The 24,543-nt window shown below is 41.1% G+C and overlaps 1 long non-coding RNA gene across 1 annotated transcript; it reads left to right on the plus strand.

Moving 5' to 3' along the window:
* On the plus strand, window positions 1-23,098 carry LOC138835067 (uncharacterized). Its single transcript, XR_011374413.1, has 5 exons — window positions 1-74; window positions 5,052-5,144; window positions 6,398-6,574; window positions 20,214-20,485; window positions 22,755-23,098. It is a non-coding gene; the product is annotated as an uncharacterized lncRNA (long non-coding RNA).
* Window positions 23,099-24,543: the final 1,445 nt, after the last annotated feature.

Here is a 24,543-nt window from a genome sequence, read left to right on the forward strand (position 1 = left end):
AAGATTTTTCTGAAGGGATAACAGAGCTGTTTTCCCAGCTGTACATCTCCTGCAAACCAGACAAACTTGCCAGGGTAAGTTATTACTTCTTGGTGATTTTGATTCATTTATTTGTGACACTTCAGTGAATTAAAAACTGAGATAGTAACCATTTACCATACGGAAGTAATAGCCTTGGGCAAAGCCTTGCTCTTTGTTGGTGACTTGGGAGCTATATGCATATCTAAGGTCAGAGAGGGGTAGGGAGGTTCTATATCCAGAGAAATATTTAATACAACATATATTCGGTTGCCTGCTCATGCACAGGACAAGGGATGCTTTTTCCTTTTATGCCTATCTTTCCCAGGCTCAGGAGACATTCTATAAACCAGTAAGCACCAGGCACACAATGCTTTCTGGACAGAGGGAGCTGATATAAGTCAGGATGTCCTGTTTGCTCCTAAGTCCTAGGGTAAGGAACGTAACACTTGATCTTGTTGCTTTTGTTATTAGATAATAAATTTTATTATGGAATGTCTTGTGTAGAAGAAAGACATTCCTCAAGGAACAAAGTAGCAGAATTGCACATTCCTGGCCGGCCTGTGCTAGCAAAGTTCTACCTTAAAAGAAGAAAAAAACACATAAAGAAATACATGTTTAAAATCTACTGAATGTAAGAAATAAAGAGTACAGTTTCCTGTGAATATATAATGTCAGGGAGTTTCCTGCTAACAGTAGCCTCTAAACTGGGATGATTTTTTATTCTTTATAGGGAAATAGTAATAACATTTATTATTATAACCACAATTCATTGACATTCAGTACATTTCCAGTATTGTAGAACCATCACCTTTATCGTATCCAAAACATATCCATCACCCTCAACAAAAATTTGGGGCCATTAAACCATTCAGCCCTCAATCCACAGTAGCCCTGAGTTATTTTCTGTATCTGTGAATTTTCTTACTCTTGGTACTTTATTGTTGTAGTCTGAATGTTTGGATTTCCATAATTTTCATATGGTACCACTTGATCTTTTATTCTTATCCCCCAATGCATGCATTCTCCATTAAGCCTTCTCAGAACAATCCTCAGGAACTTATCTTCTGCAGTTCAAGTGCATCTCTTCACTATTCAATCTAGTATTGTTTAAAAATAGTCAAATTTAGGAAAAGTTACAAAAAGAATATAAACTATTTCTGTGATTTTTATGCAAATTCAGTTGGTTAATATTTTCCTTCATTTGCTTAATCACTTATGCTTGCATGTATGTTCTCTTTGTGGACATACATTTGAGATTAAATTGTATATTTCGTAGTTCTCTATTCCTACATATTTTAATCTTGATCTCAGGACAAAAATGTCCCATTATTACATAGCCACAGTATAGTTATCAACTTCAGTAAATTAATCACAATGCCATATTTTTGCTTAATCTTTTGTCTATATTCCAGTTTTGCCAATTGGCTCAATTCTGTCCTTATCAATTTTTTTCTCTAAAAACAAATACATGATCATGAATTATATGTAGTTGTGTATACTTGATCTCTTTTAGTCTATAATAATTTATCAGCTTTTCCTTATCTTTATAACATCAATATTTTTGAACAACACAAGCACCTCCTTCCCTTTAGTAACTAGGATGACAGTATCAGTGACTGGCAACTGGCAAATGTAGAGTTCTTGAGGATAAAATGTGTTTTGTTTTGTTTTTTCCAAAGTATGAGGCTCATAGTAAAAAATCTTCAGTGTTGATGACCCCATTGAAACTAGCTTAGTATTCTAAATATACATGCAGATGTTCAGTAAGCAGACATGTTTCTCTATTTTTATTCCAGGTAATTTGCTAGGTGCTAGGGAAGTAATGATGAGAAGGACATAGAAAAATCACAAGAATCAAAGAAATCATGTTAATAAATATTTTTGAGGTCAATAATTGCATGTGGTCAATAATTCCCCATGTGGTCCCATGTGGCAATTCTTGGAAGGCAGTTTTCAAATAATCGAAATTTTTGTCATTGAGACATAGGATATAGCAGGGGCATTGGCCTGGTTGTCTGCACACTAAGGATGTAGGGAAAAGTGCACTGGAAGGTGTGGTACTGGGAATAATTTATTTTTAAATTTTTCTTTACGTTTTTTACCTTTTTTCTCCAGGCTAACAGGTTTCATACCTTGAGCCACAGCTTAATTACTCACTTTCTTTTTTCTTTGTTTCTTTTTGCCGGTCTTGGGGCTTGAACTCTTCTGCCTGGTCACTGTCCCTGAGCTTCTTTTTTTTGGGGGGGGGGGATCCGGTCTTGGGCCTGAACTCTGGGCCTGTGTGCTTTCCTTCAGCTCTTCAGCTCAAGGCTTGCACTCTACCACTTGAGCCACAGCATCACTTCTGGCTTTTTTTCCTACTTATGTGGTGCTGAGGAATTGAACCCAGGGCCTCAAGCATGCAAGGCAAGCGCTTTACCACTGAGACACTTTTCCAGTTCCCTTGTGAGATTCTTATGTCCAATTAACCACTCAAAACCCAGAAGTGATGCTATAGCACAAGTGGTAGAGCACAAGCCTTGAGTACAAGAGCCTCAGGGACAGCACACAGGTCCTGAGTTCAAACCCCACAACTGACAAAAAATACAGAAAGGAAAAGAGTACTACAAGAAGCCAAGATGACGATACAGAGTCTTGAAAGTTGAGAGCCAAGGTTCAAAGCCATCCTAGGCATGAAAATCCATGAGATGTTTTTCACCAATTAAGCAGCAATAGGTAGGAAGCAGTAGAGCTCTACCCTTGAGCAAAACTCCCCAAGTTCAAGCCCAGGAATAGCACAAATGAAAAGAATTCTCATGGACTTTTCTGCCCAAGCTGGATTCAAAACACAAATGCTCAGATTTCAGCCCTCTGAGCAGGTAGGATTATAGGTATGAACCATATTTTTTAAAATCTTGAATTGCCTCTAATATTTTTGCCCTCCTTTTCACTTAATTTTTTATTCCTTTTCTCTTTTTTGTAAGTTCATGTCATCTAGCTTATTATTTAGGCCTGGCCATTCTTTCTGAGGTTTTTGTTTTGAGTTTTATTGGTTGTTTTGGAGCTTGTTATAGTACTTTAACTCAAGGGCTGGTCATTGTTCCTAATTTTTTCTCAAGCGTAGTAGGCTTCCCACCTCAAGACACAGTTCAAATTTTGGCTCTTTACGCATTTGTCTTTCTTTCTGCATTTATTTTAGGTGCTGATCCTCTGGCTTGAACTTAGGACTTGGGCTTTTTTGCAGAGTTTTTGCCAAGTTTTTGTTGTTGTTGTTTTTGTTTTGTTTTGTTTTTTCTTTATTGCTAGTCCTAGGGCTTGAATATAGGGCCTTAACTTTTGCTAGTCATAAAATCAGGGCAGAGCCACTGTGTCTGAGGTTTTTCCCTTTCTTTCTCAAGACTAGCAGTCTCCATGGCTTGAGCCACAGATAAAGTTCTGGCTCTATTTATTTATTTATTCATTCATTCATTCATTTTTGGTGCTAGGGCTTAAACTCATGACATGGCCACTCTCCTGCTTGAAGTCAGAGCAGAGCCACTATGAATGAAGCATTTTTTGTATTGTTTTTCTCAAGACTAGCAGACTGTGACAGCTTGAGCCACAGCTTCATTGATGGCTTTGTTTATATAATGTTCTCCACCCTCCCCCCCCCCCGTTCCCCCCCACACACACAGGCAAAAGCTGTAAAGTTCATTTTTCGACATAATATCTTGTACATCTCATTGTTGCAATAGGTCCACCTGTATCCCTATTTAAAAAATTTGTTTTTCCCCTTCCCCTTCCCCTTCACAAATTATACCAACATCAAATACAGTGAAAACGGGGGAGTTATTTATTTTTTGGTTCCGGTCCTAGGGCTGGGACACAGGGAGTGGTGACTGTTTCCTAGACCTGAAATCAGGGCAAGATCACTGTGCAGGAGTCTCTCCCCTGTCCTGAGCAAGGCTGACAGGCTCTGAACCTTGAGATGCATCTCAACATCTGGCTTTGTAAAACAAATTTGGTAATTCATAGCTGATAAGTGTCTCATGGGGGAGCTGGGAAGGTGGCTCAGTGGTAAAATGCTTACCTTGAGCTGAAGAGCTAAGTGACAGCATCCAGAGCTAGAGCGGGCCCCATCACCCACAAAAAAGAAAAAATAAAAAGAAAGCTGGGTGCCAGTGGCTTACGCCTGTAATCCAAGCTACTCAGGAGGCTGAGATCTGAGGATTGCAGTTCAAAGCCAGCCTGGGAAGGAAAGTCCGTGAGACAATTATCTCCAATAAACCACCAAAAAACCAGAAGTGGTACTGTGGCTCAAGAGGTAAAGCACTAGACTTGAGTTGAAGAGCTGAGGGACAGTGTGTAGGCCGAGTTCACGCCCCATGACCAACCAAAAAAATAGATTCTCATGGGAAGACAGGGACATTACCCAGGCTCTAAAATCAGAGGATAGTGGTTCAAAGGCAGCCTGGGCAGGAAAGTTGTTGAGACTCTCATCTCCAATTAATCACCAAGTGTTTGGAAGTAGTATAGTTCTAGTCTTGTGCAAAACAGCACAAGTTCAGGCACCAGTACTGGCACACATGCCCAGGCTGACTATGAACTACAATCCTAAGATTTCAGCTTCTACAGTAGCTAGGATTATAGGCATGAGCTACTACTTAAAAATATTTCATTGACTTTTCTCTTTTTTTGCCATCTTCTCATTATTTTGTTCATTTCTCGTGTGTGTGTGTGTGTGTGTGTGTGTGTGTGTGTGTGTCCTGGTGTTGGTTCTAGAGCTTGAACTCTGGAGCCTAGCCACAGTCTCTGAATTTGTTTTTCTTTTATTTTTGATGCTGTTCCTAGGGCTTGAATTCTGGGCCTAGTCCCTGTCCCTGAGTCATTCTTTTGTTGTTGTTGGTGATGGTCCTAGGGCTTGAACATAGGGCCTGATAACTTCCTGGGTTTGAAAGCAGGGCAGGGCCACTGTGTATGAGGGTTTTTGTTGTTTGTTTTCCCTAAAAGGAAGCAGTCTCTGTGGCTTGAGCCACACAGATCAACTTCTCGCTTCTTTTACTTTTTGGCAGTTCATGGAAGATAAAATTCTCATAGAAGATAAGAAGCTGAGGGTACTATATCAGCACCTGAAATCTGAGGATTGAGGTTGAAAGCCCAGGCAGGTAAGTCCGTAAGATATATCTCCATTTAATCCCCTAAAGAGAAAAAGTGGTAGAGTGCTACCTTTAAGAAACATATTTCTATTTCAAGCTCTGGCTTCAAGACCCAGGACTCATACACATTCACAAATCCCTAATGGACTTTTCTGCCTAGTTTGCCTTGGAACCGAGATCTTCAAGTTCTGTCTTTTGTGTAGCTTGAGCTCCAGGTGTAAGCCACCAATTCTCTGCTCATTTTAAGATTTGGAATTGGCGCTTTGTGCTCATCTTCCATTCTGATTTTATTTATGTATTTGTATTTAATTAATTAATTATTAGTTGTCCTACCCTATGTATCTGGGCCTGGTCACTTATTTTGCTTTTTTGCTCAAGGCTGTTGCTTTACCACTTGAGCCACAGCTCTACTTCTGGCTTTTTGCTGGTTAGTTGGAGATCAGAGCTTCATGGAATTTCCTGCCCAGGTGGGCTTTTAACCACCATCCTGAGATTTCATGCTTCTAACTGGGATTACATGTCAGCCACCAAAAAATGCCTGACTCACTCAATTTTAATATTCTTAATAGGGTCTTATACTTTTTTAATTCACATTATAATGATGATGTCGATGATGATGATGATGATGATGATGATGATGATGATGATGATGATGATGATGTGCAGGTCATGGGCTTGAAATCAGGGCATGTGTGCTGTGCTGTCCATGATCTTCAGCTCAAGGTCTGGAATGTTGTCTATTTCTTTTTGCTTCTTTCTTGGTGGTTAATTTGAGAGAATTGTCTCATGGAAAAGCTTGGCACTACTCAAGAGGTTGAAATCTGAGGATTGTGGTTTCAAGCCAGTCCTGGCAAGAAGTCCAAAACACTCTTTCCTTTTTCTTCTAAGTTTTTGTTATAATGAGAAAGATGGGGTGCAGTGGAGTTGCAGTTTCATTAGCAGGTAAAAAGGGTGTTTGTTTTTGAGCAATGGCCTCCCAAAATACACTGCCTCCTGGCTAGGGATGGTGAACTGATGGTTATAATGCCTTCTGTCTTCCTTCTGTGACCTATTGCCCTGGTAACAGATTGTTTACAAAGATGTGATCCTGACTTCTGAGCAACAGGAAAAGGCACAATATCATTCCTGGGTTGGGATGAAAACCAAGTGGATCCCGCCATTTGGTGTGCTGCCTTGCTCTGGGGGGCAGGATGATAGTGCACCCTTCTATGAAGAAAGAAAATAACTTGAACAATTCTGTCCTCTTTGTTCATTTCTGACAGATGAGGGCTGTGAGACACATTCATGGAATCATCTAGGGGACTTGTCCAGGATCTCCATTGTGTCTGGGAAGGAAGGGCCCCAAGTTTTGCTGCAGAGAGATGCATCCTGCAGTGCCATGGCCCTGGTTTGCTCCAGTGCCAGTGATTACCCAGATCAGGAAATGTCACCTGTTGCAGGTAAAATAGCTCTCAGAACATTTGTCCTGATGACCATGGAAGCCCATGCCTAGGCCAGTGTAAGCAATGGTGACACAGTGGTGCTCGTGTGGCTGGGAGTATGGAAGTAGCACAGGTGTGGATGAGAGGTGTTGGGTAGCACACATGGTAGATGCCTTCTGCTCTGCCCACCACATGACTAAAGGTAATGCTGGATTCTGTCTGAAATTAACTAGGGTCTGGGGCACTGAACATTTTCTGAGATGCCAAAGCTCCCATGGGGACACAGGTTGAGGTAGACTAGGTGAAAGGGAGTGAAGGAAACCTGCAGAAAATAAGGAAGTTTTGATTCTTTTTAAAAGTTCTTTAATGGTTAATTTTTAATCAAAATGGGAAATAAATGGAAAAAGTGATTCTAGATCTCAATTTCCTGAATAGCTAACATTCCAGGTGTGACACTAGTACCCATCTCACTCTTTTTTATCTATTGAGTTTATTAGGTTCTAGACACTGTAGCAAGTAGAAAAGAAAAACTTTGTTTTGAAGTTCTATGCTTTAGTGTGTGGGGGTGGGGGAGGGTGGAGAATGTATAAATATGTTTGAATATATGATGGAAAAATAGATTGAGAGATGTGCTAGGGAGGAGTGTTGGCAATTTACAGTGAGGTATGATTTCAGAAAAGCGTCATGTGGTAAAGTGACTTAGGAGATCAAGGCAACTCACCCAGGCCCCAGAATCAGGTAGGGTCATGAGCTCAAAGTTGAGGGTGTCTGGCCTGTCTTAGAGTCAGTAAACCAGTGTGGCTACATCACAATCAGTGTGTGGAGTAGAGGATATGTTTGCTGTAGGACAGGCAGTGGGCAGCTTGTGCAGAGCAATGAGTTACAAGTGTGGTCTCCACCCAGAAGCAGTGATCTCATCCAGGAACTTTAGCAGGTCCAGCCCAGACCTGTTTAGTCAGGGGCTAGGGTCCAGTGTTGCCTGCTTCAAAGAAGCCCTCTAGATGTATTTGAGAACCACTAGCCAAGATAAGTTCCCTTAGACTATGGTAGAGACTTTGGATTTTATTCTGAAACAGAAGCTCTTGAAGGTTGGGAGTGAGAGAGTACAGGATTTAATTTAAGAAATATACAAAGTGGGTGCCAGTGGCTCATAACTCTATTCCTAGATACTCATGAGGTTGAGGTCTGAGAATCCTGGTACAAAGCTATTCTGGACAAGAATGTCTGAGACACTTAACTTGAAGTGGAGATATGGCTCAAGGGGCAAAGTGTTGGTTTTGAGAAAACAAGCTCAACAAATTCAAAGCCCTGGCTCTAAGTTCAAGCCCAAGTACCAGCACAAAACACACAGGCCAGGCAATGGTGGCTCACACCTGTAATCCTACTGACTCTGGTGGGTGTGTTCTGAGGATGGTAGTTTGAAACTAGCCCTGGCAGGAAAATCCATGAGATCTAATCTCCAAATACCCACTGGAAACAGCTAGAAGTGGGGCTATGGCTCAAATAGTAGAGCACCAGCCTTGAGCAAAAGCTCAGCCACATTATGCAGGGCCTTGAGTTCAAGCCCCAGTACTGACACTGACAAAAACATAAGAACATATACACACACACAAACACCAACACAAGCAGTGATGGTCACTCATGGGAAGGAAGCACAGGAGCCCAGTGGGTCCCCTCTCAATTCTCAGGGCCCTCTTGTCCTCTGGAGACCCCCCAGTTTTTCTTCCAGCATAATAATTATTATTACAAAATATTAGAATTATAAATATAATTACTATATTAATGCTATAAGTGCAATGATATAAAACATTTTTATAAAATGTATTAATATGTTACATATTATATTCTATAACATACATACATTATATATTATATAATATCTAGTAAATATACAAATAAATATAAATGTTATATATAATAGATAAAATATACATGCTACAATAGTAAATGAAATATAATGATGTAAGTATAAAAATATTATAAATATACTTATTATTATACTAATTATTCTTCAGGAATCACAATGTGGCTTACTGGTAGCGTGTTTGCCTGGCATACATGAAGACCTGGGTTTGGTTCCTCAGTAAACAGCAAAAGCAGGATGTGGCGCTGTGTCTTAAGTAATAGAATGCTAATCTTGAGCAGAGACAAGCTCAGAGACAGTGCCCAAGCCCTGGGTTCAAACCCTAGGACTGTCAAAAAAAGAACAATATAGTAATTCTTCTACCTGCTGGAGCCCTGTAAAACCAGACACACTCAATCAACTGGGACCTTGAATTTGAGTTCCACAAACATCAAAGATGATTTTTATTCTAGTCAGTCCTGGGGCTTGAAGTCAAGGCCTAGGCACTGTCCTGGAGCTCTTCTGCTCAAGTCTCATGTTCTACCACTGTAAGCCACAGCACCACTCCAGTTTTCTGGTGGTTAGCTTAAGATTAATGTCATGGACTTTCCTGCCCCGGCTAGTTTTGAACTGAGATCCTCAGATCTCAGCCTCCTGAGTAGCTTCAATTACAGGGGTGAGCCACTGGCTCCAGCTCACAAACACAGTCTTAGCTTCCAGGTCAGTGCCCTGGGCCCCTCCAGGCTAGCTGGTCCTCTTCTTCCCCAGCTTATTGGTGCTGGCAGCAGGTGAACAGGGCAGCGGAAGAGAAGGTGGTTCCTAGTTAACTGGGGGATCCTTTCTGTGTACTGCATGTCCTGCATTAAAAACCCAAACCCCCAGAGACACAAGTTCATTCTTTCAAGGTGGACAATCACCCAGTTCAGAAATTTAGGGGCACCCCTTAAAATCAACCTCTACTCTGATCAGGAGCCCGAAGTGACTGTACCCCTTTTTCCCAGGTTTAAGTTTTTCATTCTCGTTTTCACTATTAGAGAGAGAGTGTGTGTGTGTGTGTGTGTGTGTGTGCGTGTGTCTGTGTGTGTCTGTGTGTCTGTGTGTCTGTGTGTCTGTGTCTGTGTCTATGTGTGTTTTAGTTAGGTAGTTGTACAGAGATGCGGCCATGCAGCAGAGCAGTTCCTGGGTGCAGTGCCTTTTGAACCATGTCTCCCATTTCACAATTCTCACCACCCCTGACCTCAGTTTTCTTAATCTTTAGATTATGTAGTGAATGTTTGGAATTCAGAACAAGCAATTCGGGGCTGGGAAGGTGGCTCATTGGAAGACTGCTTGCCTCACTCACATGAGGCCCTGGGTTCAATTCCTCAGCACCATATAAGCAGAAAAAAGCCAGGAGTGGTGCTTTGGCTTAAGTGGGAGGGCACTAGCCTTGAGCTGAGGAGCTGAGGGACAGCACCCAGGCCCAGAGTTCAAGGCCCATGACCAAAACAAAACAAAACAAAAAAATCAAAACCAAAAACCAAGCAATTCATGTCTACAGTGCATCTTGATCTGTGTCATCCCTTCAATATCTTCCCCCTGCTTCCCCAACCATTCCCTTATTTTTGCGGGTCCTGTCAAATCCTTAGGAGCCAAAGTGGAACCAGCCGGGTGTCCTACATAGGGATTCATAACAGAGGAGAGAGGAGGAAAAAAAGCAGTATGATGCACATGAAAGTTTGCCTTTATAATTTCACAGTGCATTGCTATTTCCTACTCAGATATAATAGTGTAAGCTTATAATGATACCCCAATGTTATCAACAAAAGGCTTCTGTCCAGGGTGATATCACAGAAGGTAGCACTGACATTCATTTGAAAAGTATATCCACTAAAATATTCAAATGGAAGGGAGTCTTCTTACCATAGATATATAAATGAGCTCAAAAAACAAAACACTTAACAAAATGTCTATTGATGTCAGTTAAAATGTTAGTGCAATTTTATTTAGTGTGAACTGTGTTTATGAATGTTTAGATTGCAAATGGGAGTATTTTATTTCTGCCCACTTTCTCAGATCTCAGGAGGTTCATAAATAAAACAAATTTCTTTCTCCATTATTTTGTGATTACCACTTTCAAATGGCTCCCTGCCCATAGATTCTAATATTTGTGTCACAATGATTGGTAAAGACTTGAGCCTCTCCGTTGATTATAATGACTCCCATTACATTCTGAAAGAGATAGTATATTAACTTCATCTTCAGACAGAGAGGTAAATTGATGCCAGCATGCTCAACGATTTTATGAAAGTTCATGCCATCGGTATCCACCATCTTTGGCAGTGATGCATCAAATATTTATTTATTGATTGATTGATTGATTTTATGGTCCAGTCGTGGTGCCTGAACTCTTTGCCTGGGCGCTATCCCTCAGCTCTTCAGCTCAAGGCTAGCACTCTACCACTTGAGCCACAGCGCCACTTCCGGCTTTTTGCTTTTTGCTTATGTGGTGCTGAGGAATCAAACCCAGGGCCTCAATCATGCAAGGCAAGTGCTCTAACACTGAGCCACCTTCCCAGCCCTGCATCAACTATTTAATGAAGGAAAACTTGGAGCCAAGCTCTGTTTTAATGTCTAGGAATGGCCTGGAATTAAAATGTATAAAAACTTCATTTTCATAGAGCTGATGTTCTAGATGAGGATACTAACTGACAAAGAAACAGTTAAAAAATCCAAACAGGCTTGGAAGGTGGCTCAGTGGTAGAGTGCTTGAGACCCTGGGTTCGATTCCTCAGCATCACATCAGGAGAAAAAGTGGGAAGTGGCACTGTGGCTCAAGTGGTAGAGTGCTAGCCTTGATCTGAAGAGCTGAGGGAGAGTGCTCAGGCCCATATTTCGTGCCCCATGACCCCCCCCCAATCCAAACAGTGGCAAACACTATGAAACAAAAGAAAATGGAGAAATGGAGTTATTTAAGTTCTGCCTCAACCACAACCTTGGGTGCAGCTACCTTAAGATGATCAAAAGAGGCTTCCTGGAGGAAGTGGCGCTGTAGCTCAAGTGGTAGAGTGCTCGCCTTGAGTTGAAGAGCTGAGGGACAATGCCCAGGCCCAGAGTTCAAGCCCCACGACCGACAAAATAAAAACTATATAAAAGAGGCTTCCTGGAAATGGTGACTAATGAATTAAGGTGTGAGTTCCGCAAACAAGTCATGAAGGAAAGAGTTGGGGAAAGATGATTTTGGGCAGAGGGGAACACTTGGAGCAAAGGTTGTGAGGTGGGAGACTTGGTGTTTTTGAGGAACATCAAGGTTGCGTGTCACTGGAATGAAATGAGTGAAGAGGGATGGTGGCAGATGCATATGACCCAGAGAAGAGTCTGGTCACATAGGGTCATATAAGCAAGGGCAATCAATGTGGGTTTCTTCTAGAACTTTCCACTGTGGATAATAGCAGGAGGTATCACTATGTGATATGTGCTTTTCAAGGTTCACCATGGTGGCAATGTGGAGAATAAATGATGAGTGAAAGCCAGGAGCCCTGTGTGGCCATTGTTTAGTACAGGTCAGTGTAGATTAGAATGTCAACAATAGAGTAAAAGTAGTAGATGAAGTAGTGTTTGTTGTTTATTGTTTTTCTTTTTCTTTTTGCTGGTACTGGGGCTTGAATTCAAAGCCTAGCAATCTCACTTAGTTTTTCACTCTAGTAATGCTGAACATGTGAGTGACAGCTGGACTCTTGGCCATTTTGGTGGTTAAGTGGAGATAAGAGTTTCACTGACTATGCTGTAGGGGTTGGCTTTGAACTGTGACCTTAAGATTTCAGCCTTCCAAGTATCTAAGGTTACACGTGTGAGCCACTAGTGCCCAGCTTGTGGAAATGGTTTTGTAAAATGAGACATTAGAACTTGCTCCAAAGATGATGTAGGCTTTTGGCTGAAGCAAATAATAAGATAGATGGTAGAACTATTACAATGAGAAGATGGTAGGAAGAGAAATGTTCTAGCAAGCAGGGAAAGGAATCTCAAATTCTGTTTTAGGCAAATAATTTTGCTTCACCATTGAGAGATAGCCTGGCTAACTGGAGCTGTCTAGTAGACAGGCCTTTAAGTCCCCAAGCCTGGGAAAGAGCATTTTGAGTTAGAAATTGCATTTGGTGATTACCAGGGGGAATGGATCATTTAAAGCCTGGAAAGTGTGGAATATCACCAAAGGAGGAAAAAGAAGCAAGCATACTGCCCAAACTTTGTTCTTAGTCTCCACATTAATCACTAGGTGTGGTCAAATACTACAGTCACTGAAACTAGCTACAACTATTGTATTATTTTTTTTTAGGTGTGCCATTCCTGAGGCTTGAACCCAGGGCCTAGGTACTGTGCCTACATGGAAGATTCCTGACTTCCATGATCAGACTTACTGTTTTCCTTCTGACTTTCCTGCCTCAGTCATCTTTCCATGGCTTACAGCCAAGGAGCTTGTCTTGGATGTAAGTGTAAGCCAGTTATCAACAAACCACAGGGTATGTTCAGAAGCAGCCATCTAGGATCTGCTGACTTTGCCCTGGGTCTGCACGCTCCATCCCTGGTCCATAGCAAAGGAACCACAAATGCATAAGTTGATGAACCAATGCTAAAGTGGATGGTTGTGGCTGGGCATGGTTTGGATGTACTGATGAAGCCACTCTAAGGTGGCTTAGGCATCACTGTTGGACCAGGTTTGTTAGATTTTAGAATACATGTTTCAATACATGTTCTAGTCAAGACTGCATACCTTTGTCTCTCCCAATCATCTCACATCCCAAGCAGGGCACACCCCCAAGTTCTCATCTCATTACCCAGTTAAGACTGCTTTGCCCATTTTCTGTGCATAGATTCATTTTTCTGAGTAATTCCTTCTTTATTTTATTTATAACACTTAGTACTAAACCACTGGCATTTAATGATTCAGTCTCTCATCATTCTCTGAGAATTTCTTTTATTCTATGGATCTATGAAATCCTTTGGGGCAAAATCTGTGACTTAAAACCATGGCCCCACCCTACACCATAGGACATTGAACATTAATAAGCCCTGAAGCAAGGCCTGTTGTTTTAGAGGTCATCTTTTTAGGAAATCCTTTTCCCAACTCTAATTAAATTAGGGTTTTTAAAATTTAAGTTTGAAACACATTTCACCCTCTAGGTAACTATTTTGATTGCATTGGTCTGTTACAGGCTATAAGTCCCTCTCTGCTCCTGGTGATATACAAGGTTTCTACTTAACATGTGAAAAATGGAATGCATAAAAAGATCAGTGAAGGCTGGGAATGTGGCTTAGTGGTAGAGTGCTTTCCTAGCATGCATGAAGTGTGACATAAACAGAAAAAGCCAGAAGTAGTGATGGGTTTAAGTTGCAGAATTCTACCTTTGAGCAAAAAAGCTTAGTGGCAGTTCCCAGGCTGAGTTCAAGCCCCACAACTGGCAAAAAATATCAGTGGAGATGGGCTGTGAATGCAGTGGCCTCATGAACAATTATCTGTGTGGTTGTGGTTTTCAAAAGAGCAATAAAATTCACAGTGCAAATTACAGCACACCAGGTCATTCTTTCCAATCTGCATCCCTTCTTCTTGGGAACAAACTCTTCCCTGCAGCATGGGTCTTCCATGGACAGGAGGCCTCATGAAGGCTGATTTATCCTTACCGAGTATGCTTGAATCCTTTGGTTTGCACATCTTAGCTCCACAGAAAGCACCGTTCCCAAATGTTAGGGAGAATAAGCAAGTTGGCAGTAGCCAAGCTGGGCTAGGCAGATGGGGTAATGTGAATTTACACATATATACTTTGCCGAGTCCATAGGTTTCAGAGAAAGCATGAAAACTCAAAAACATTTGGAATTTAAGGGGCTTTGAAGAGGCTTAATTCCTTAATGAAAATTAGCATCATTGTTTCTTAGCTATGAATGACTTCAGGAAAAAAAAACTAAAAATGATATTATTTGAAACTGGGTACTAATGGCTCATACCTCTAATCCTAGTGACACAGGAAGCTGAGATCTGAGGAGTGTGGTTCAAAGCCAGCCTAGATAGGAAAATCCATGAGACTCTTATCTCTGGTTAACTATCAAAAAGCCAGAATTGAAGTTGTTGTTCAAATGATAGGCCATCATATTTGAGAAAAAAAAGAACTAAGCCAATGATACCCCATCCTGACCCTGAGTTCAAAACCCACCAGGAAGGAGAGAGAGAGAGAGAAAGAGAGAGAAAGAAAAAAAGAAGAGGGCAGAGAGAGAGAGAAAGGTAGAGAGAGTGAGGCAGTGATGGGGGGAAGTAATAATAATAGAAATGTAATGACAACAAATCTAAAGAATGTGGCAAAGCCTTTAATAAGTTCTTGAAAAACAAGGGATAGGAGCTCTGCACAAGTAATGGCTGAGGAAGCTTTATTGAAGTAGGATGCCTAAACTGGGCACCTAAGACTCATACCTGAAATCCTAGCTACATAGGAGGTTTATGGTACAAATCCAGCCTGGGCAGGAAAGTCTGTGAGATTTTTACCTCCTTTTTTTCTTTCCAGTCCTGGGGCTTGAACTCTGGGCCTGGGCAATGTCCCTGAGCATTTTTTGCTCAAGGTTAGCACCCTACCACTTGAACCACAGCACCACTTCCAGCTTTTTCTGTTTATGTGGTACTGAGGAATCAAACCTGGGCCTTCATAAGCATTAAATTCTGGAAGTAGAACTGTGGCTCAAGTGGTAGAGCACAAAAGCTCAGGGATAGCACCCAAGAAAGAGATGGAGCACTAGGACTGGCAACAAAAAGAAAATATGAACTATTTACTTTGTGCCACATCAAGTATTTTGGACTATTTAAAGTATCAAAAGATAGTTCTACTTAAGAAATCATGGCTTAAATGTCTGTGTGTGTGTGTGTGTGTGTGTGTGTGTGTGTGTGTGTGTGTGTGTGTGTGTGTGTGTGTGTGTGTGTGTGTGTCTGTGTCTGTGTGTGTGTGTCTGTGTGTGTGTGTGTGGTACAGAGAGAGGAGAAAGCATGGAAAGCCAAGAGAGTTCTAAATCTAAGATTTCAGAGGCCATCTTTCAGAGAAAGCCTGCAGAACTGGGAGTAAACTAGATCCAATGCTGTGCTTTGGTCAACTAGTTGTAAGAAAGCCCCAACTGGCCACTGGTGTGGATTGCAGGAAAGAGGATAAGGCAGTAAGAATAGAATTAAAGGGGTCTGAGCCACTCACACAAATTCCAGGTATCATTTCCTGGTTATATGTAGGCCCAACCTTTGATCTTCAGTAAAACCAGGAATTCACAAAAGTGAAAACTTGTAAGAAATAACTGAAATAAATAAATGACTAGAGGTGTTCAGCAGCAAATTTTGGCAAGCAGAACACATGTGAACAGAGCAAAATGGAAATGATCAACTCTGACAAGTGGTGGGGGGGAGCACAGAGAGACTCATGCACAGAGCTAGGCTCTGAGTTCAAGGCCCACGACACAAAAAGGAAGGAGTAATGATCAAAACTTTTCCAATTTTGATTTCTAGCATGAGCCTATATATTCAAGCATTTAGCAGCCCAATAGACTTCAAGTAGAACAAACTGTGATCACTTAACACATTGTAATTAAACCATCAAAGATAGAGAACCTCCAAAATCACACAATTCATCACACACAAGACTTCTTCAATGAGATTATGAACAATTCCACGTAAGAAATCAAGGATGTCAACGCACAACAAGTGCAGCAAATTTACAATGCTAAAAGCTAGACTACACAGAGAAATGAATGAGGTCTTATCTCCAGTAAGCAGCAAAATGCCGAGCTGGAGGTTTGCTTCAAGTGACAGAGTACTATGGAAACCCAGAAAGCCAAACAAAGCTAGGTATTCGTTGGTGGCTCATTCCTGCTATTCTAGATAGTCAGAAGCCTGAGATCTGAGGATCACAATTCAAAGCCACCTTGGGCAGGGAAATCTATGAGACTCTTCTTGCCTATTAACCACAACACCAAAGAATAAAAGCCAAAGTAGAGCTGTGGCTTTACCTTGGGTAAAAGTCTCAGGGACTGGAACTAGGCCATGATATCAAGCCTAGAACTAGCACCTAAAGAAAGAAAGAGAAAAGGAGAGAAAGAAAACAAAAACAAAACAGAAAGCCACACAAGAGCACAGATCTATAACTTCAAGCCCCAGCATGCATGTGTAGGTACACACACACACACACACACACACACCCCAAGATTGAAATACAAGCAGTAATGAGGTTATGTTGAGTAAATCTTTGATGTCCTGAAATCATGAATATAAATGACAACTAGATACCAATTGATATAGATATAGATAGATAAACTCTATAGATTATCTATCTGCTAAAGATAACAGATCTATCTATATCTGTAACAGATTATCTGTAGAAATTTTATCTCTCTCTCTCTCTCTCTCTCTCTATCTATCTCTCTATCTATCTATCTATCTATCTATCTATCTATCTATCTATCTATCTATCTATCTATCTATCTATCTATCTGGCTATCTGTCTACATAGAGAGTGCGAGACAGAGAGAAAACAATCTTGGGGCTTGAACTCAGGCCCTGGACACTGTCCCTGAGCATCTCTAACTCACGGCTAGCACTCTACCACTTGAGCCACAGCCCCAATTCTGGCTTTTTCTTTTTAGGTGGTACTGAAAAACTGAACACAAGGCTTCATGCCTGCTAGGCAAGCACTCTAACACTAAGCCCCATTCCTAGCCCCTAGTTAAAGGTTTTTAAACAGAAGTACTAGAGTTCAAACTGAGAGCCTCTAGCTACTAACTAGATCCCTCTTCCTCTGCAGGGGATCTTGTACTTGAGCTGACTCCCCTAGCCCCTACCCTTCATCACTTTTGATTACAAAGCAATTGATGAGGACCTAATAGGAAATGTTGATGTTTTCTTTTACCTCATCGATGGTAGTGACTACTGGTAACTCCTACCAGAAGTGGATTTTGACCATGAGTTGCTCCTATTTTCACCACCAAGTTAAGTGAAAGAGAATGGAGAGATGCCCTGTGACCCAGTGATCCTAGTGCAGGGAATCCTGAATAAAAGGAAAGAATTGTGCATACAAATGTGGTAAATTCACAAAAGGAAGAGAAAAGCATCCTGTACCTGGCTTTACCTCCTGATTCCCCCTTCACCTCCATGGTTGAATCTTACTTGGCCATATTTGCAACAATGTATCCTTCTTAGCAGTACTTCCTGTGCCTCAGTCACAGGTTTCAAGTTGCTTTTATTTTCAGGGTTTGTTTTGTGACTTCATCTTTTCGTATGGCCTTTTAATTTATTTTTTGTATTTTTTTGTCCATCATGGGGCCTGAATTCTGGGCCTGGGCACTGTCTCTGAACTCTTCAGTTCAAGACTAGCTAGCACTCTACCACTTGAGCCACAGTGCCATTTCTGGTTTTTTTCTGCTTATGCGGTAGAGAGTAGCCTTGAGGAAGTAAGCCCAGATACAGCACCCAGGACTTGGTTTCAAGCCCCAAGACTGGGACACACACATACACACACACACACACACACACACACACACACACACACACACACACACACACACACACACACAAGCTACCTACCTTTATGTACGAAAGATACTTAGGTTCTGTGCTCTCTTAAAATGTTTCTAATCATGTACAGTTGTGTAAGTATCTCTCATTTTAAATGATCATTCTTCCCTTCTGTTTAAAAATGAAATTATGAGAGCCTGGTATCCATGGCTCACACTTGTAATCCTAGCTATTCAGGAGGCTGAGATCTGAGAATCACAGGTCATTGCCAGCCCAGGCACAAAAGCCCGTGAGCCTCTTATCTCCAATAAACCACCAGAAAACCAGAAGTGTGCTATAGCTCAAGTGGTAGAGCACTCGCCTGGACTGAAGAGCTCAGGGACAGCACCCAGGCCCAGAGTTTAAGCCCCATGACCAAAAAAAATAAAAAGAAAAATTATCAGAAAAAATATTTTTGTAAAGCAGATATTTTCTAAGGCCAAAAAAACCTTCAGAATTTCTGGTCCATAAAATGTTATGTGCATGGTCTTTCTGTAACTCTCCAATGTATATTCCTATATTTTTAGGGGAAGTTTATATATAGCTTTTACTGTACTACTCAGAAGTGATTTATGCTCAAATATCTAGCACCCTTGAATATGCAGTCCCATGACTTTGCAGGAAAAGAATGGAAAGAGATGGAAACCCATGACAGGAATGAAAGGGAGTAAGGCAGTTTGCACTTCTTACTCACTGTGCTCTCAACAGCAGGGGAGAAGGTGGAGAGGATATCAAATGGCACAGATACTGGTAAGGAGTTTTCATTCGCTTTGGCAGTGGTTTCTCCTACAAAAGGGAGATGTATAAGCACAAAAGAAAGGTTCATTGACATTTTTGCTTTATTATTATGTGATTTATTTTTTAAAAATTGAGCCATTTTTGCCTACAAACACAAAATACTTTAGGATGAAGGCTAATAAGATAAGCAGTCTTAAATTTTCATTTCATTTCAAATATAAAAGTATTGATCTAGTCAGGTGCTGGTGGCTCACGCTTGTAATCCAAGCTGCTCAGGAGACTGAGATCTGATGATCTAGATTCAAAGCCAGCCCAGGCAGGAAACTCCATGAGACTCTTATCTCCAATAATCGACCAGAAAACTGGAAGTGGTGCTGTGGATCAAGTGGTAGAGCACTCGCCTTAAGCTGAAGAGCTGAGGGACAGTGTCGAGGTCCAGAGTACAAGCCCCATTACTAGATAGATAGATAGATAGATAGATAGATAGATAGATAGATAGATAGATAGATAGATAGATAGATAGATAGATCTAGCTGGGCACTTGTGGCTTAAGCCTGTAATCATAGTTAATCAAAAGGCTGACATTGGAGATTTGCAGTTCGAAAGCCAGACCAGGCAGAAAAGTCCATGAGACTCCTGTCTCGAATAAACTACTCAGAAAAAGCTGGAAGTGGTACAGTGGCTTAAGTGGAAGAGCTCTAGCCTTGAGTACAAAAAGGGTCATGGATGGTGCCAGGTCCTGAGTTCAAGCCACAGAACTAGCAAAATAAAAAGTATGGATCTACACAAGAGTAGAGTAAAAAGTTTCAGTGACATGACCTTCTAAACAAGAGGAAACTATAGTCAGAAACAGATCAATTGCTGGCAAGGGCTGAGAACAGACACAAAGGTGTGGCTACAAACTGGCATGAAGGAACACCCTCAGGTAAGCCTCATACATACAGAAACTATTCTTTTTTTGCGGGGGGGTCCGGTCGTGGGGCCTGAACACTGGGCCTGGGCACTGTCCCTCAGATCTTCAGCCCAAGGCTAGCGCTCTAACACTTGAGCCACAGCACCACTTCTGGCTTTTTTCTTTTTGCTTATGTGGTGCTGAGGAATTGAACCCAGGCCCTCATGCATGCAAGGCAAGCGCTCTACCACTGAGACACCTTCCCAGCCCAGGAACTATTCTTTATTTGTGTATTACAATATACTGTGATTATGTAGTATAAATATAACTATGATTCTATAGTATAAACATAAATATTATTTCTCAATACAGTGTCATATTGCAAAAGAAACAGTATACAAATTGTAGCTCAACTTTGTCCTAGAAGACTATCCTGATTCTTAGTAAGGGAATCAATATACATTACAAAAATGAATATGTTTCAAAAATAATTGTTCTGTTTTGCCTTTAGACATCTCTTGCTAGATCAACAAGTACATCAAGTAATTTAACTATATTATATCAAATACTGTATTATGGAGAGAACTTTTGCTTTCCAGTAAAGTAAATAAGCTTGTATTACACTTGCCTTCCTACACAGCAACTGGAAAACCAGACAAAATAGAAGAAAGAACTATTTTCAGACTGGAGAAAAGACAGAACAAGACTTTGGTCCAGGAGAAAAGAAAAACAAAGTGAACCCTACAGTTGTGCTTTCTGCCTAGAGAAAAGTTCCAAACCACAACACACAGAGGAGAACCTAAAGCCAACAGAACTCTCACAGGCAAAATAAGTCAGGGATAATGTCTGGAGTCAGGGAAGGCTGAAGCAGCTACCACATGAAAGTCAGAAAACTTCAGAAGATGCAGCTATGTAAGTAAAATGTTCCAAGAATCTACAGATGTGCCCATGTGACTTTATCTGAATAATACCCTGTTCAAGCACTAGGTAATTCCACAAAGCTGGAAGAGGAACTACCTGAGTAGTAAGTGACACAATCCCCAAAGCTCAAGCTATGCTGAAACATCAGGTTTCTAGGCAACCAAAGTGAACAGACTTCATTGAACACCTGAGGGCTAAGAGTGAATTCCGAAAAATTAGGGCTCAGCAGTAAAGATAAACTAGTCTTTAAGAATGAAGGTTACAATAGACTCACTATAAATAAGCCGAACAGAAAGAGGGAGGGGTGACATTGACCAAAAAGAAATGTACTCTTTACCCGACTTATGAAACTGTAACCCGTATCTTTATAGTAACAATTAAAAAAAATTAAGTATGAATCTGAACTATGTATATCATAACTAACTGCCAATTAATGGAAAGTAGAACTGGGCCATTGGTGGCTCATGACTGTGTTCCTAGCTATTCAGGGGACGGAGATCTAAAAATCACAATGGAAGGAAAGCCAGGGCAGAAAAGTTTGTGAGGCTCTTATCACCATTTATTTATCCAGCAAAAATCAGAGGTATGGGTCAATTGCCAGCTTTGGGAGAAAGGTGGCAAGGTAGACTTTTAAGCCCTGAGTTCAAGCCCCAGTTCCAGAACACACACAATGAGAGAGAGAGAGAGAGAGAGAGAGAGAGAGAGAGAGAGAGAGAGAGAGAGAGAGAGAGAGAGAGAGAGAGAGAGAGAGAGAGAGAGAGAGAGAGAGAGAGAGAGAGAGGAGAATAGAGAGAGAGAGAGATTGAGGAATAAACCGAAGGAAAAAAAGTAAAAGAAAAAAGAAATAACTTCATACAGTACATTTAAAACAACAAAACCCTCTTGTTCTCATACCTTGGAGTTCATTTCAATCTTATTCATAGCTATTTAACTATAGGACTAACAAATGAGGGAAACCATGGGACCTATTCTTTGGGTATGGCTTACTTCACTTAATGTGATTTTTTCCCAAGTCTTTCCATTTTTTTTTTTTACAAAAGGGCATGTGTCATTCTTTCTGATGGAACCATTGAATTCCATTGTGTATGTGTGCGTGCGTGCGTGCGTGTGTGCACGCCCGTGCACGCACATATATATATATATATATATATATATATATATATATATATATATATATATATATATATATATATATATATATATCACATTTTCTTGGTCTACTCATCTACTGAGAAGCATCTGGGTTGTTTCCATATCTTAGCTATGGTAAACAATGCTGCCATGAAAATGGATGTACTGTTAGCTTTAGTGTGGCCTTGTTTGTGATTGTTTAAATGTTAGAATTTAAAGAGAATGGTCAATAGCAAATGAGTCAATTTCATATTTATTAACTATTTTATTAAATTTAAAATGTAAATTTGCTGGGGGGATGGATCAGTTACGGGGACCAGGGAGGGTATGAGTGTATATTTTGTGGGGGAAGCCCAGCTTCCTTGATATAAGCAATTGTGCATATGACATCAAGTTCTCTACTAGTGCAGACATAGAGCATTAAGTATCTCAGTTGTACACCCTCCAGGATTTGCTCTTCATTATCAGCTGTGAGGGTCTATGTGTACCAATATTCTGGCTGAATAAGAAACACCCCATCAGGCATGTTAAAGCATGAATCTTCAGTTTTGCTCCCAAAACACTCAGGTGTTCAAGTAACCTGCTTGCAATGACCTGGAGAGTTCTCTCTCCAGACTCTGAGCTACCAGACTTTGCTTCTTTCAAAAGAGAATTTACTGGAAGTATTCAGAGTCTCTGATTCTTGCTGCATGGCATTAATAAATTGGAAGAGAGAGAGAGAGCTAGACAGGATGAGGATTTTCAGGGAGAGATTCTAGGCCTCTTTGGCATGATCACAAGGAGACCCGTGAGTGAAAGTAACACATGCACAAAATTATAAAAATTCAATACCTAAGCCTATATGAAATAACACTGCAAAAATCACAGATCATGCTGTCCACATGTTCTTTTTCTTTTTCTTTTGTCACTCATGGGGCTTGAACTCTGGGCCACGTGCTGTACCTCAGCTCTTCAGTTCAAGCTAGCGCCCTACCACTTGAGACATAGCATCACTTCCAGCTTTATCTGCTTATACGGTGCAGAGAAATCAAACCCAGGGCCTCATGCATGCAAAGCAAGCACTCTACCACTGAGCCACCTTCCCAGCCCCTGTCCACATGTTCTTAATAATCTTTTATATTTACTGCAGAATGGCAAAGGAAGAATTCAAAATGGAAGATGATTTGGATGACTATGGACAATCAGCGCAACTTATTAATAAATTGTGATCGATGCACAGACGCAATGTGAGATAGACACACTGACTGTCAGAAAACCAATTTCCCCACAGAGACACATCACCATATTCAGGTTACCTGGAAGACTTCTAAGATTTCTGTTGGGCATGTGAGTCCATGCGAGCAGAAGAGCCAGCAGCAGGACTCTCATGCTGTGGGGCTTTCTGTCTTCAGCTTCATGGTTTTGGAGGATGGTGGCTCCTTGGTTTTTATGAGAGTCTCCTGTGGGTCAATCTCCTGGATGAACCAATCAGTGCTCACCATCCAGAGGTGTTAACTCTCCCCACTCCACACCCCATGCCAAAAAAAAAGTCCTGCTTGGGACAGGTGGTCTGGAGGGAATTCCAGCTCTCTAAGCAGATGAGCAGCAAGAACATGGTGAGCTGAGTACACTTGTGTTCACTGGGAGCAGTGAACTGATTATCAATTCCATGTACACAAGTATTTATTTTCTTCAACTTGGCACTTAGTGAAATGGATGGAAGGGAAACCAAGTCTCCATTCTGGCTGAAGGTGAAATGGCAAAGCTTCCTTGCAACTGAGGTTGATTTAGCTATCAGGTGGAAGAAGTGAAGTCCTGGGGGCAGATAGCATCAGAATCAGATGGAACGTTCCAAACCAGCCCAGGCCATGTGAAAGTTCTGGACTCTTTCCTCCAGCTGACCACCCAAAGGACACAGGTACATATGTGGCTCAAGTAGTAGGGTGTTAGCAGGGAGAAAAATAATATCTAAGACACAGTATCCCAGCCCTGAGTCCATGTCCCAGGACATGTCCTAAATTAAAGGAAACCATGAACTCAATGTCTTTCTATGTCCTTTAGAGAAACAGTGATTTCTATAAATGTCTCACAGGATATTCTTTATTAGACATTCCTATGAACTTACCACATTCCTCAAATTACAGTTGAAGGGAAATGCACCTGGAGACATTAAATTTCTAACCATGGGATGAAGTTCACAGTCAACCCCAGGTAGCAGAGTCTGTAGTCCATATATGGATTATATGGGCAGAAGCAGAGGCACTGGCAGAGTGGATGTGTGCTTTTGACACAACAGGAAGAACAGCATGCACTGATGACCTTTGCACATGATTTTCTGACTGAAGAGCTTCACAGTGATATGATGGGAAGTAATAGAGTGGAGTTTTCAGATCTAAGTCACAGAAGGGCAACTCCTCTTCCTTTCCAGGAGGAATCCATCAACTACTCAGAAAAAGCCAGAAGTGGTGTTCTGTCTCAAGGGATGGAGCACCCGCCTGGAGCACAAAGAGACTCAGTGATGCAGTCCAGGCCTAAGTTCAAGTCCCACGACTGGTCAAAAAAATAATTGGGACGTGGGGATGGAATAGAGATATAGATAATTGGACTGCTGGATTGATTCACAGAAACAAGTCAATGGGGCCAAGTCTGGTCCTGTAAAAGATTAGCGGACCAGATTGGAGCAAAAAAAAACCAAGATCCACTCATGTGTTTTCTATAATACACTCAAATCATAGTCACAGATCAACACAAGTCTGAGCAAAGGGATGGAAATGAATCTTCCAGGAAAATTCATCCTCTGAGAAGGCAGGAGTATCCACCCTGTCATCTGATAAAACAGAGTTCTGATTAAAACCAATTAGAACAGACAAGATCATTACAGATAAAGGGAGTGATCAATGAAGAAACAATCACATAGGTTAATATATAGTCCCCAAACA

This window comes from Dipodomys merriami, unplaced genomic scaffold (assembly GCF_024711535.1).
Source record: "Dipodomys merriami isolate MVZ:Mamm:240054 unplaced genomic scaffold, mDipMer1.0.p SCAF_2258, whole genome shotgun sequence".
Lineage (NCBI taxonomy): Eukaryota > Metazoa > Chordata > Mammalia > Rodentia > Heteromyidae > Dipodomys > Dipodomys merriami.